At 45.6% G+C, this 14,564-nt stretch overlaps 1 non-coding gene across 1 annotated transcript; it reads left to right on the top strand.

The window, feature by feature from the left end:
* The first annotated feature begins 6,718 nt into the window (after positions 1-6,718).
* trnaa-ugc (transfer RNA alanine (anticodon UGC)) lies at positions 6,719-6,790 on the top strand. The gene has a single exon. It is a non-coding gene; the product is annotated as a tRNA-Ala (tRNA).
* The last annotated feature ends 7,774 nt before the right edge of the window (positions 6,791-14,564 follow it).

Here is a 14,564-nt window from a genome sequence, read left to right as displayed (position 1 = left end):
AAACGAAAAACATGTAAAACTGCAGAGGGGCAATCACACCGAGACACATCAGGCGGCACCATCAGTCGGCATCCCCCCCCCCCCCCCCCCACCACCACCATACGCAGCACCCCCTGGCAAAAAGTAGTTCCCGCGCGCATGGACGTCCAACACCTTTTCACAGACAGATTTCTTCCGATTTGCAGAATTCAGAGACATTAAAGTGGCTTTCCAAAACCTGTACAGTTTAAAACGTTCATATTCCTTTGTGGTTAAAATCCAACGATTTAAAAAAAAAAATCTTCTGGTTTGAGCCACACCTACTTTTTCCCTGAATCTAAATCCAAATGATTTTGCCCCAAAGAAAACACAAACACAAACACAAACACAAACAGTGGCGCCTGCACTCAGCTCTAATACACACACACAGTCTGAGAAATAAAGTGCAGCAGCTGAACAGAGAATAAAACCAGTGGATTTAGATTCCAGCTGTTTTCTGCTTCAGATTTCTGCTCCTGCTCTGATTCACTTTGATTTTAATCCACAGAAATATATTTATTAATGTTGTTGCTGTTAATCTGAACATGAAGTGACTCCCACTCCTTTGATTAATGTGACTTAATTTTATCAAGTGTGACTGACCTGTTCAGGGTTTAGGCTCCGCCCCTCTGCCGCAGCCACACCACCACACACCCGACTTCCTGTTGCCTGGAAAGCGTCACAGAGACATGAACACTTTGTGTGACTCTGTTTCTGTTTCACTTTGCATGAAAAAAAAATGACCTGGAAATTAACTTTTAAAAAAAAATAAAAAAGAAAGAAAGATTGAAAGAAAAAAGAAAATTACCTGAAAATGCACAAAAAGGAGAAAATGATGAGAAAATTTAAAAAAAAAAAAAAAACTATATTTATAATTATTCTAATTATATATTTAAATTTAGAATGGCAAATTTTCAGAGCTTGTTCTTCTTTTGAGGACTATTTGTTCCTTAATTTCAATTCATTTCCTAGTGTTTTTGTTTGTTTGATTGTTTTTTAATAAATTTCAGGAAATTTTCTTGTAGGTTTTTACTAATTTCTTAAAAATTTCCAGGTCATTATTTATTGCTAAGCTGCTTGTTGCCTTTTTTGCTCAGGTTTCAAACCAAATCGAGATCTGAGGTTTCAGCGGAGTAAAGGGGCACCAAACACACAAAGGAAACTAAATCAGATTTCATTACAAACAAACAGGGGAAGCAGAGTTTCCTGCAGAGTGAAGGCAGCACTGACCTCGTGTTTGGACTCACTGATGCCCTCTGCTGGAGGCTGGCAGTTCAGCTCGTCTGCAACACAAAGTGCAGTCAGCAGGCAGAGCAAGGCACTAACACCACAGGGTTGAGGGTTCAATTCCCACCTGGAGCCCGAGGGCCCGTTCACACCTCAGACCTTTCAGTTTAATCTGAACCAAACAGGTTCTGGATTACAGTCCTGGGGATTGTGCTTGGCGTCGGTGCTGCTGGTCGTGACGGCGTGGTAATATTATTATAGAGGCAGCAAAACAAAGCTGCTCATTCATTTTTCTCCTGTAATTCAAACAGTGGAGTACAGAGAGAGGCAGCCCTGCAGGCGTGTCATGTGAAGTGCTTTAACCGCTGTGAAACCAAAACTGAACAACTCAACAATACAACTAGAACATGAGCCCTCGTTTGGACTTTCAGGTGTGAAAAGGCCCTGAAACTTTTGAAAACAATTCTTACATTTTCTGTGATACAACGAAAATGTTCAGACTTTATGTCAAACAGTTCATGTGAGAGTTAGCAAGCCAGGTTTTACTGTCAGTGGGGTCAGAAACTGGAGAAATATTAAGAAAAAAATGGTGAGATACATTGAATCTGTTCTGTTGCATAATCTTGTCTTATGAAAATCCTGTGAATTTGAGCCACCTAGGCATGTAACTTTCACCTATACAAACCATAAGACTGCTTTCTAACTTTATTTAAACACATGAGCCTTTACATGAGGTTTACTTGCAGTAAAGGTGCAATCCATACAAACTGAAGCCACAGGCTGGTGGCGGTGTGACTGACGGTCTGAAGTGTCTCCCTGTCACAGAGGACTGGCTCTGCAGGTAAGACGACACCGCAGCCTGCTGACATGTCAGCTTTTGTCCTCAGTTTGGTTGTTTTGTGAGGACAAGAGGATGAACGTGTCGGAGAGGCGGAGCTGAACTGTTTCCCACACGGAGAGAGAAAGACGAGAGGAGGAAGGCGAGAGGAAGCAGGTGAGAAGCAGCCTGGAGGCAGCAGCATCACAACAATGAGGCCTTTGACAGGAAACACCTCTGACACGCTGCTGGCGGCGCCCATTCACCACATCAGCTCAACAATAAGTGGGATTTTCTGCTCTCAGTATTCCCATGCGACTTGAATGCAGCGTGAGAACCTGTTAAACCCTGTGGAGAGTTGGGACTGAAGGTGTGGACTTGAGTCGCAAAGCTGATGACTTTAGACTCGACTTGACAAAATAAAGTAAGACCTGCGACTCGTGACTTCACTTGGACTTGAGCCTTTTGACTCGGACTGACCGGACTGCTCTCATTCCAGGGTCGTCAAACACCAAAGCGTGGTCAAACGTACACAGTGAGCACGTTTACATGCACGCCATATTCCTGTATTATTCGGAATATCCTCAATATTCTGGTTGTGCACAAGTCATGTAAACACACCGAACCCGATTAAGGTCATATTCCGGTTGGAGAGAATTCCTAATCAGACCCCTGGCATGTTCCTGTTCCAACCGGAATATTGTGCCATGCAAACACCTTAGTCGGAAAATGCCCCGTACCGGAATATTCAGTTACATCTGCTCATGCTCGATTCGCAAGGAATCCTGGGGCACCTTTGTTGCTATGGTTACTGTAAGCGGGGAGAACGACATGGCAAACAGCAGCAAGAGCCAGGAGACTGCAGTCTGCCTTCAGCTGATCAAACACTTCAATATCATGGAGGATATCAATGGGAGAAAACACAGAAATAGCGACGTCTTCTTCTTCTTCTTCTTCTTCTTCCTCTTCTGTATTTCCGGCAGACCAGACGGCTATAGGTGTACTGCTGCCCCCCGCAGGTTGAGTGTCGCATTACGTAAGAGAGTGGAATACAGTTGTCCCTCGCCATAACGTGGTTCACCTTTCGCGGCCTCGCAGTTCCGCGGATTTTTTTTAGTGCAATTTTACATGCTTTTTTTTTTTTTTTTTTTTTTTTACTGGACTTATTTTTCTACGAAGATTTGAACTTTGAGAGCGTTTAAACAAGAGAGAAAAGTGAGAAAATGTTAATGGCTGTCTGAGAAAAGTGTATAAAGTGTGTAGTGAGGGGTTTTACAGCCTTAAAGCATCTATAATAATTGACTACTTTGCAGATTTCGCCTATTGCGGGTTATTTTTAGAACGTAACTCCCGCGATTAATGAGGGACCGCTGTACCCCAAAACACGGGAACATGCCAAGTAACATGTAAACGGAATATTCCAGTTGCTGCAGCGCATATAAACACCTTATTCTGAAAATTACCTTAACCAGAATATTGACCTGAATCAGAATATGGTGTGCATGTAAACGGAGTCAGTGTAAAGAGTGAGAGGGTCCACACAGGCTGGTGATCAGGGTGCATGCTGGGTACACAAGCCACAGGACATTCATATATAAGATCTGAGTTTGAGACCCGTTTCCAGCAAGACCTTTCGTGTGACCGTGTCCGCTTTCTGCTTTTATGTCTAACCCTAACCTTTTCCCAAACCTTAACCAAGCGTTTGTTAGTTTTTTTGTTTAAACATAGCCGCCGCTCGCTCTGGGAGGAGATCAGCTGGAACGTTCTGGAGAGGAAACTCTGGACATGCAGAGGAACTGAGACGGAGCTTTAAACGGGAAACCACCGTCTCACCTGCATCACTGTCAGCAGTGAAAATGAGGCTCACCAAACTAAACCTCATCCGCTCTCATATTGCGCTCTAACAGGTTTGCAGCCTGGGGCCACACACACACACACACACACACACACACACACACACACACACACACACACTTGCATTCAGTCTGTGTGTGGAAAACAAGCGCTCCTCCTCTCAGGTTCGGAAGCTGTAACTGATGCTGCTGTTTAACACAGAAACAATGACAGGTGTGTAAAGTGTGTATAAAGTGGCTACACACACCCACCTGGAGCCAGACACTGTGAGCGTGCACGTAGGCGCGTGCACGTGTGTGAGACAACATGCAGGAAAGCTCTTTATTATTTTGGTAGATTCATTTTGGCCAGACCTGCTTCACACTCACAATGACACCTCACAGGTTACTGAGGAGTGAGTGTGTGTGTGTGTGTGTGTGTGTACTGACCTGTGTGTGTGTGTTCAGGTGGCAGTAGAATCAGCCAGTTTAACTTGTCTCCATCTGACAGAACCTGCAGGGCTGAGAGAGAGAGAGAGAGAGAGTCACTGATCAACATGACCTTCATCTGTTATTACTGTTCCTGAAGGAGGGAAATTGGATTCACAGCGACATTAGAAATGAATTGGTGATTTTTTTTTCAAGGCTCTACATTGCACAGATTTTGTGCTTCATCCTCACGCCAAATATGAAAAACATGCAGCTTTTTGAGGAGAAGTGGGGTGTCAATTTTCAAAGCGATCCACATAACCGTTTTCTTTGTTTTGTTTTGTTTTTTGTTTTTTTGCAATGTCAGATTAAAATTGCATTTTTGGGACGCAACACAAACAGAAGGGGAAAACAGCTGAAAACCATGCATTTTCAAACCCTCACAGCTCCGTGATACTTTGCCCTACAAACTCCAACTGAACTTTAAATGGCTCAACTCGAGTCAAGGCTTCTGTGTGTAAAATATTATCCTGACATCTGTTGTGCCGTGGTAGAAAACACAGATTAAGGTTGAAGAACATTTCAGAGAATATTATGTTTGTCTATGGGAGCAGGTGATGTCATTGCCTGCTCTGTACACAGTCACTGGGACAGATCTTTAATCAAAGATGGGAATGTTTTTCATTAGCCACGCCTACAATTTGTGGGTGTGTCACGCCACCAAACACTTCCTATAGCTGCAGCTGATTGGACGAACACTTCACTAGTGGGCCGTCCTCTCCCAAACCGGACCAACATGGCGGCTCTTTTAGAAACTTTCTTTGATATTTTATGAAAACAGTTCAGTGAAATAAACCCTGCAGCTCTTGAGTCTGTCTTCATTTCAGATCCACGATGACTGGTTAAAAAGTTTCTTAGGAGTTTCCAGAGGCGGTGAGTCGCACTGGACGCTGCTAATTTGCATAAAGTAGCCTAGACCTCCACTTTATGCAAATTAGGTTGTGAGGCTGATCTTACCTGTGAAAGTGAGCAACACCTGCTGTACTTTGTGTTTGAAATGTTTGCTGTACATTGTGATTTGTAATTCATGAACAAACATCATTTTGGATGCTGGCTGTCCCGTGCCTCCAGTCGTCCTGTTTTCGGTCTGGCGTACCTTCCTCCTGTGTGACATCATCAGGCTGAGACGCGGCGTCGTAAAGAGACAGGTGAATGATTTCCCCGTCAGGACCCATCAGCAGGCTGCCCACCGCGCTGCCTTCCTGAAAATCTGAAAACACAAACTCTGAGTGAGACAGTGAACACAACACGACAGCATCACTTACGTCATCTTTATACATTTATTAGCTTTTTTGTTTTTTTTTAGTCACATGGGAAGCTGCTGTCTGCTCTAAAAACTCAACAACTTTTCCTACAACCACATGAGCCCAGGGCTGGGCTTCTATTTTGAAAGGATGTATTTGATCCTCTGAACAAATGTTTTGGGTTTGGGGTTTCTGGGTTTCAGAGTTTGACATGAAGTGTGTGTTCACCTCGGAGCTGCAGAGGCAGAGCTCCTCTCACCGGCTCGCTGCTGGAGGCCACGAGCTGCAGACCAGCAGCTCGGAGCCGCAGAGGCCTGATCCTCCCCAGACCTGCTGCAGGAGGACCTGCTGCTGCCAGACCTCCAAGACCTGCTGCTCCAAGACCTCCCAAACCTGCTGCTCCAAGACCTGCTGCAGGAGGACCTGCTGCTCCAAGACCTCCAAGACCTGCTGCTCCCAGACCTGCTGCTCCCAGAACTCCCAGACCTGCTGCTCCAAGACCTGCTGCAGGAGGACTTGCTGCTCCAAGACCTCCAAGACCTGCTGCTCCAAGACCTGGTGCAGGAGGACCTGCTGCTCCAAGACCTCCAAGACCTGCTGCTCCCAGACCTGCTGCTCCAAGACCTCCAAGACCTGCTGCTCCAAGACCTGCTGCTTCCAGACCTGCTGCTCCAAGACCTGCTGCTTCCAGACCTGCTGCTCCAAGACCTGCTGCTCCCAGACCTCCAAGACCTTCTGCTCCCAGACCTCCAAGACCTGCTGCTCCCAGACCTCCATGACCTGCTGCTCCAAGACCTACTGCTCCAAGAGCTCCAAGACCTGCTGCTCCCAGACCTCCAAGACCTGCTGCTCCAAGACCTGCTGCTCCCAGACCTCCAAGACCTGCTGCTCCAAGACCTGCTGCAGGAGGACCTGCTGTGGAAATAAACCACATGGGAGGAAAAAACATGCACAAAACATGCACAAGGCTAATAAATACAATCAATCAATAACATTTTTATATATACATCACATCTTGTAAACAGAGAAGTGAAGCTGCTTCAGGGGAAAGTGCTTTCAGAATAAAAGCATCATAGAAGCTGAGAGCTGTCGGGGATGTAGCTCAGTGGTAGAGCGTGTGCTTTGCATGTACGAGGTCCTGGGTTCAATCCCCAGCATCTCCACTGGTTTGTATGTTACAGACTGAAAGCTTGGACTTGTTCCAAACTGTTTTCCCCTTCCTTCCTCTCCAAAGCCCTGTCATGTGGCTCTCAGAGGAAATTAGAAATCATTGGTTAACTAATGGGAATATGTAAATTTAGCAGCAGTCATCTCAGACACCGTCACACATTAAAACAACCTGAGTGAAGCTGAACTTCAGCAGAGGAGAGGAAATAACGTGGATGAGACCTGATGAGACCTCTGGAGTGAAAACATCATCACATCCAGGATCCACAGGGACTTAAAGATGGCAGATTTAATCCTCAGGGGGTTTAAATGTTCAGCCTGTAAAGCTCCTGCAGGCTGGTCTTGTCTGGATGACTGTTATGACCTGGATCACCTGCAGGGGACCTTCACCTCAGTCTGCTGCGCACTTCCCACGCATCCTGGAAAACCTGGAGATTTATAGACTGCTTTTCCAGTCATGGAAAACAGCTACACGTCACCCCAGCAGCCTGAGCTTGAGTTTGTCAAAGTTCTTTTTCAGCCTAAACCCTAACCCTCCCCTAACCGTAACCAAGCAGTTTTGGTGGTTAAAGTGATGAAAACATCCACGACAAAACACGTTTCTCCCTAAATGAACTGAAGAATGCAGTTCAGTAGTTTGGGAGTGCGGTTTTTCGGAGACGGAGCTGCACACAGAGATTTCACTCCTCAGAGAGAAACCAGACATGTGAGGATGGAGCTCAGTGGATGAGTGTGTGCTTCACATGTACGAGCTCGTCGGTTCGATCCCCAGCATCTCTACTCTGTGTGTGTGTGTGTGTGTGTGTGTGTGTGTGTGTGCATTATACCTCCAGCTGGCTCCAGCAGGATCACACAGCCTCTGTCAGAAGGTAACGCTCCTCCTCCTCCTGCCTCCTGTTTCCAGTCGTTTTTCTCTCCTCCTCTCTGCTGTTCCTCTGAAAACACAGAAGAATTTACCGGCTGCTGTCTGACTCACAGAGAGACACGTCTCACTGATCTAATGCAGCTTTGGAAAACACGACAGTTTGATCTACAGAGATGTTTTAGTCGGCAGCAGAGACGGGAACATCTGGCCAAACAGATTTAACCCTTTGACACCTGGACAGACCCTCACCTGTCGCTCCGTCCGGCAGCAGCTCCTCGGACAGGAAGTGATGTCGCCGGTCAGGTTGCTGGCGGCCGACCCGCTGGGACTCTGAGACGGGAGGCAGACGGGTCGTCCGGTCTGTCTGCTTGCAGGAAGAACTTTTATTTTGACAGTTTGGACACAATCCTGCTTCCACTTTTCTGTTTCTGTTCTTTCATGTTTTTAAGACTCATAGTATTAAACATAAAAATAAACATAAAACTGAAAGGATTTTGTCTCATTTTGTATCCGTCAGTGTTTCTTTGGCCGTTTTAGCTGCATAAAACATAAAAGAAAAATCAGCATGTTACTCACATCAGTTTTAGTCATTTTGGACACTGAGGAGCTACAACATGACGTTTATTATCAGGATGAAACGGCTGAAACTGTATTTGTTCACCGACGTGATGCTCTCTAACAAAGATTATAACCAAAAAGTGTCAGTTTGTCGTAGTGCTAGCTAACATTTGCAAACATAGTCGTGAACTTTAGCTAATGTCTCCCAACCTTAACCATGACCTTCTTCTTCCCTTAACAGCTAACTATCGTCTACCTGTCGAGTGTGTGTTCAGACCAAATGCAAAGTGAGTTTCTTCTTTAAATTTTTCCCAATAAGGACAAAAATCTGCCAGAAAAATGTCTGAAACACGTGAACAGGCAGCTTCTTCTTTTTTTTTTTTTTAACCATATCTGAAGACAAACATGACAGATGAGACTGAAGCACTTGGTAACCTGGAGATTTATTCTATTTACAATATCCATAATATTCTATTCTATTTCACGCAGAGCGATTTCATTCACAGTCAAACACAAAGACACTAACAGCCCAGAGATCACCTGAGCTGAAAATGATCAGCCATAAAACAACACACACACACACACACACACACACACGCACACACACACACACACACACACACACACACACACACACACACTGTGTTTACCGCGAGGTGAAGAGGTCTCACTCGGTCGGCGTTTCGACGGCAGACGTCCTGGTCGACTGAAGCTCCAATATTCAGAGGAGGAAGGAAGATACCTGCCAGAGGAAACCGACCAATCAGAGCTCAGCATTCAGGCTCATCGGCATGACGACCCATCAGACCACATCACTTCTCAAGAACATTTTATTTTACTGTATTTTTATATTTTTATTTTATTTAATCTTTTTTATTATATTTAATTTTGTCTTACTATTTTTTAAATTTTATTTTAATTTTTAATTTTTTATTATTTATCTTATTTTTGTATTTTATTTTATCTTGTTATTTTTATTTTATTTTTTATTTTATTTTTGTTTTTTATTTTACTTACCTCTGCTTTATGATGTTTTTTTTTTTTTTTTTTTGCTTTTTATTTTTTATCTTCTCCCATAGAGGATGCACTGCATTGCAATTTAATGCTAATTTTCTACATGACATCATGTCAGCACAGTTTTACCTTATGACACTGATGAAGGCTGGATGGCCGAAAGCGCTCTGTGCAAATGCTTGTAAAAGCCTAAATAAAAGCTTTTAACCAGCTGATGGACAGACCTGTGTGCAACCCACAACTTCTTCCTTTCTGTAACCCTGTACACTATTTAGCACAGTTTTACCTGTCATGTTGCTTTTCTTCATAGATATTGTAGTCTTGTGATTTTCATTTATTTTTGCCATCACTAACAAAGTCAACGCAAAGATGTAAATACACACACACACACACACACAGACACACACACACACACCTGGTCTGAGTCTGTGTGAGTCGTCCACAGCTGCTGTGTGTGAAGCAGCAGCAGCTCTGCAGCGTTTCTCCTCTGTGTGTCTCCTCGCTGAGCCTTCATCACCTGTCATCACACTCCTCCTCCTCCTCCTCCTCTCCATGCCTCTCCCTCTTCCTCCTCCTCCTTCTCCTCCCGTCAGCTCACACAGGCGCCTCCTGGCCGCCGGACGTCCCGTTCTGTGAGGGTCGACTGTCTCCGTCTGAACCTGAACAAAGTCCTGCAGCCTCAGCCTCATAGTTTAAATCTGGTTTTCTCAAAGAACATCAAACAAATCCAGCGGGATTAGATAATCCCACTCCAGAATTTTCCCGGATCAAGTGTCATTTTCTTGATCCTATCTGCCTTATTCTGCCTTGTTTCAACACACTTAGATTTTGCTCCCCCCGCCAAAAAATCACGAAACTGCACTGGAAACAAGTGGGATTATTTCATCCGACAGGCACATTTTTTTTTTTTACCTTGTTTGAAGAAACACTAAACTACGTCTAAACTACGTCACATGCAGATTATTTGCAGAGTGAGTTTGTGAGAGGAGCAGCAGGATAATCTGCACAAGTCAAAGTACACGCCACACTCTTGTAATCAGATCAAGAAGTTCAGATCCGGAAAAAATCTGGAATTTAGACGGTGACTTTGATTTTTGATAAGCAGTTAGGACTTCATTTGAATTAAAACCCTTAAATTTTTGTGGGTTGGAGAAAAAATAAAACAAGGCTTTAGAAGATTTCTTAAAGAGTGAATAGAGAAACAGTGGGAGAACTTGTTTTTTTCGTGAAAACACCGTAGCTTCTTGATCCGGGGACGCTGAGGAAAACCACAGGATGAAGATCTGCAGTTTGAACATGACGGGGTTCATCACCTGTGTCTGCTGTGGCTCCTCAGGCGGCTCGTCTGCCTGGTTTACCCAGGGACGAGGCTCCGACGGCGGGCTGGGCGTCCCGGAGGCTCGGGGCATCTGGACGACCAGACCGAAGCGGACCGTCCCGCCGCCCCGCTCGTCTGTCAGCTCTGCTTCTCCTGCAGAGGAAACATCTGAGCCAGAAGATCCCAACCCTCACTCAGCTGGTCATCAAAATACAACACGATTGATAATAACTATACTGATACACATATTTGACAAAACAATTTGCTTCACCATTTGGGCGTCATGATCTTTCTATCTGAGTTTCTCTCTCCCTTTCTAAGTCTTTCTATCTGATTTATGCAGCTTCTCCTCCAAAATAAATCTTTCAGTCAGTAGTTAACATTCTCTGCACTTTGGAAGTTTGTTTTTCATTATTTACTCTGAAAAAGCAACTCAGACTGAGGAGAAATATCAGATATCTGCTAACGTGATAAAAAACTGCAGAACATCGACATGGATGTCAAACAGCGAAGGAATGAAGGATGAAATGAGCAGATCTGCAGTCACACCGGCCGTGCCTCCATCCTTCACCCTTTCCTCCTTGTTACCTGCAGACTGAAACTCAGTGTTTTCCTCCTCAGGCCAGGCCAGCTTCACCTGGAGAGGAGAGGCTGGAGGAGGAGCAGGGGGAGGAGGAGGAGCGAGGTGATGAAGGTCTGGAGGAAAGAGGGGGAGAGCGAGCCTGGACGGGAACTGGAGGAGAGAGAGAGAGAAGGCAGATTGAGGCTGGATCATCGGCAGGTTTGAGTTGTTATTTAATAACTCTTAGTGGAACTGGGGCAGGTATCTGAGTGAAATGCCCCTTTAAACACACATCTGACAGGGCTCAGGGGTCGTAGGTCAGCCCGGTATCAAGGCAAAGCGTGTAAAAGAACCCTAACCTTTACCCAGGAAACATCACTGCCTCTCACCTGAACCTGGTGAGGTGAGTCTGAGGGGCAGCAGCCGCTTCTGATTGGTTCCTTTAATAATAACTTCCTGCCAGCCAGCGGGCAGGAGCGTTGTGCCGGCGTCGGGGCTGCAGGGTTCTGGGTGTCAGGGTTCTGGGCTGCAGTGTTCTGGGTGTCAGGGTTCTGGGCTGCAGAGTTCTGGGCTGCAGGGTTCTGGGCTGCAGTGTTCTGGGTGTCAGGGTTCTGGGCTGCAGAGTTCTGGGCTGCAGGGTTCCGGGTTCCACACAGAACCTCAGCACAGGCCCGTTCCCCGTAACAAGCCCACAGCAACTCCCCACAACACGAGCAGCTGCTCTGACAGGCCTGAGGCCCTGATCTGCTGCAGCAGGTAAACACTGAGGGACCAGGTGAGTCCATGAGGCTGGACCCAGTCTGACAGCTGCTGCCACCCAGTCCCGTCCAGCAGGGGGCGCCACTGACACTGACAGTGTGTCCTCTGGTGGAGAGACGGGTGTAGTACACGCTGTGGCCTGATTTCGGGTTGCACAGGCAGGGTTTACCTGGTTTTACCTGGGCGGGAAGGGCGGCGTCTCCACAGAGGTGGCTTGTTGTGGGCTGGTTTTTGGGCAGGACTGTGGGACTGTGGTTGCCACTCAATCAGTTTTCCTGTGAACTGACTCCTGTCACTGGGGGGATTTGAATCCCACTGACCAATCACCAGTCAGCAGGGAGTGACGTGTCCAGCCTCGGTCGCTGCTGCTGCAAATCAGTCTGACTGCAACTTTAGCCACCAGCAAAAACATCAGTCAATGTTGACATTTTGTGTTTTCATGTCCAGTCAGTTTGTTAATGAAAGGGCTCATAATGACTGAAGGAGCTCCATGTGGCTGAGGAGCTGATAATTCAGTGAAGTCGGGCTGATTCTGGCTCTGTTCCGTTGAGTTAGTTTCCCGCTGCAACGCTAACTTTATCATCCATTTTCTTTCTGCTGTTAGCCGGTGTTAGCTAACAGGCTATGATCTCTCTGGCTCGGTCGCAGCTTGATGACATCAGCGGCGTTTGTCCCGCCTTACAACAGCTCTGATTGGCCCAGGTCCAGACATGTTGAGGTGAATTTGAGCTGCCCTGCGTTCCAAATCGCATACCTCCACTTTTTACTTTTAGTATGTACTGCAGCTGCTCTTACAAAGTATGCAGTGTAGTATGCAGTATGCATGCGTATGTATACTATTGGGACACACTACATACATCCTCCCTGACCTCCGACCCTCTCGCTCACTTCTGCCGCCGTCCGTAGCGCCACATTTGAATGTTGTTGTCAAAATGGCGGTGCTGTTCCATACTGCGCTGTCCTCTGTCATATTTATTATCTTCTGTCTTCCTGTCGCTGCTGCTGTACCTGAGCCAGGTGAGTGCGAGGTGCGTGTGTGTTGTCGTCCGTATGTGGATGTGGCTTGTACACACAGTTCAGTCAGTGCCACGTAACTTCCGCTGCGCAAAGGATTATGGGTCAGAATGGCCAGAGCAGCATGCTGACATGCATACTGGGAAATCTGACCACATGTAGTAGAACATCCTGGTACTCTTGGCATACTGCATCTGACATACTATGTATTGGCACATACTAATTCTTTTTTTTTTTTTGCCTACTAAATAGTATGGTAGTATGGGTACTGGAACACAGGGTGTGTCGGGTGTGGAGCATGGCTGGAATCACATGACAGAGTATGAAAATCCCTTTAAAGCCCCTTAACTAAAATATGCTCTCTCTCACACACACACACACACACACACACACACAGCTGTGTAGAAACGTCCCGTCAGTCACGTTCACACTCATGCAGAATGTAAACAGACTTTACAAATTTATCTTCCGGCTGAGAGTCTGATTTCTATCTGCCGTTCCTGCTTTTCTTTCCTTCTTTCTTTCAGTTAAAAGCCTGCAGGTATTTGTGTTTCTGCAGATCACATCTTTCCCTCTCTCTCTCTCTCTCTCTCTGTCTGGGTGGATGTGGGACAGTTTGTCTGCAGGTCGTCGAGTCCGCAGCAAAGAAAACATAAACCTTTCTAATAAACTGAGATTTCAGTTTCCGTGCTCCTTGTGTCTGCATTTGATATTTATAATTAATGTGAAAAATATCGTCTTTTAATTTTATTCTTAAAGGTTTTACCGCAAAGCCTTTTCCAATCTTTGACTTTTATTTGTTGTTACACACATTTTAATGCCGTTGTGGATGGATTTTATTTATTTGATCTTGTTGTTGCTGTTATCGCTGTTGATTTTGTTACTGTTTACCTCTCTTAGTCTTATTGTGAAGCACGTTGTAACTTTATTTTGAAAAGCGCTACACAGAGATAACGATGGTAATGTTTATTCTAAAGCAGAGAGACGTGAGCGTTTTCATGTCAGACCTGAATGGAGATGTGTTAACAGTCTGAACAGGGACTGTGTGTTGATGTCAGCGTCTGCATCTCCAGACACACACGCACACACGCACACACACACACACACACACACACACACACACACACACACATCTAAATCACACAAAGGATCTGACCTCCCAGTCGGCAGAGAGGAGAAAGAAAGTTAAAATCTGTGTGTGTGTGTGTGTGTGTGTGCGTGTGTATGTGTGTGCGTGTGTATGTGTGTGCAATCCTCTTCCTGGGTCTCCTCACTTTTTTTACTTCATTCATTTTATCAGCAGCAGCCAGTAAACGAAAAGATTTCACCGTCTGAAACCTGAAACTCGCTCCATGAATTCAGACTCTACATTCCACTCTTTTTCTTTTTTCTTTTTTCTTTTTTTTTTTTTTTTTGGTGCCTTCCTCTAACAGGATTACCGTCACAGCGCCAGGCAGGTGATAAAATATCTGTGCTGAAGCATGAAGAGACGGAGCAGGATTCACTAAAAGTGCAGGCAGCAGCAAAACCTGAGGAGCGAGAAGCTTCCTGCAGGGAGACCAGAGCCACGCCCACATCAGACGAACACAGAGGTTTGGATTATAATCAGATTATAATCAGAACACTGAAACAGAAGATCTCTGAGACAGACCGGTGAGATCGTTGTGGACTGATCCAGAC

The sequence above is a fragment of the Myripristis murdjan genome, chromosome 21, assembly GCF_902150065.1.
Source record: "Myripristis murdjan chromosome 21, fMyrMur1.1, whole genome shotgun sequence".
In the NCBI taxonomy this organism is placed as follows: domain Eukaryota; kingdom Metazoa; phylum Chordata; class Actinopteri; order Holocentriformes; family Holocentridae; genus Myripristis; species Myripristis murdjan.
This window is presented reverse-complemented; position numbering and strand designations above follow the sequence as displayed.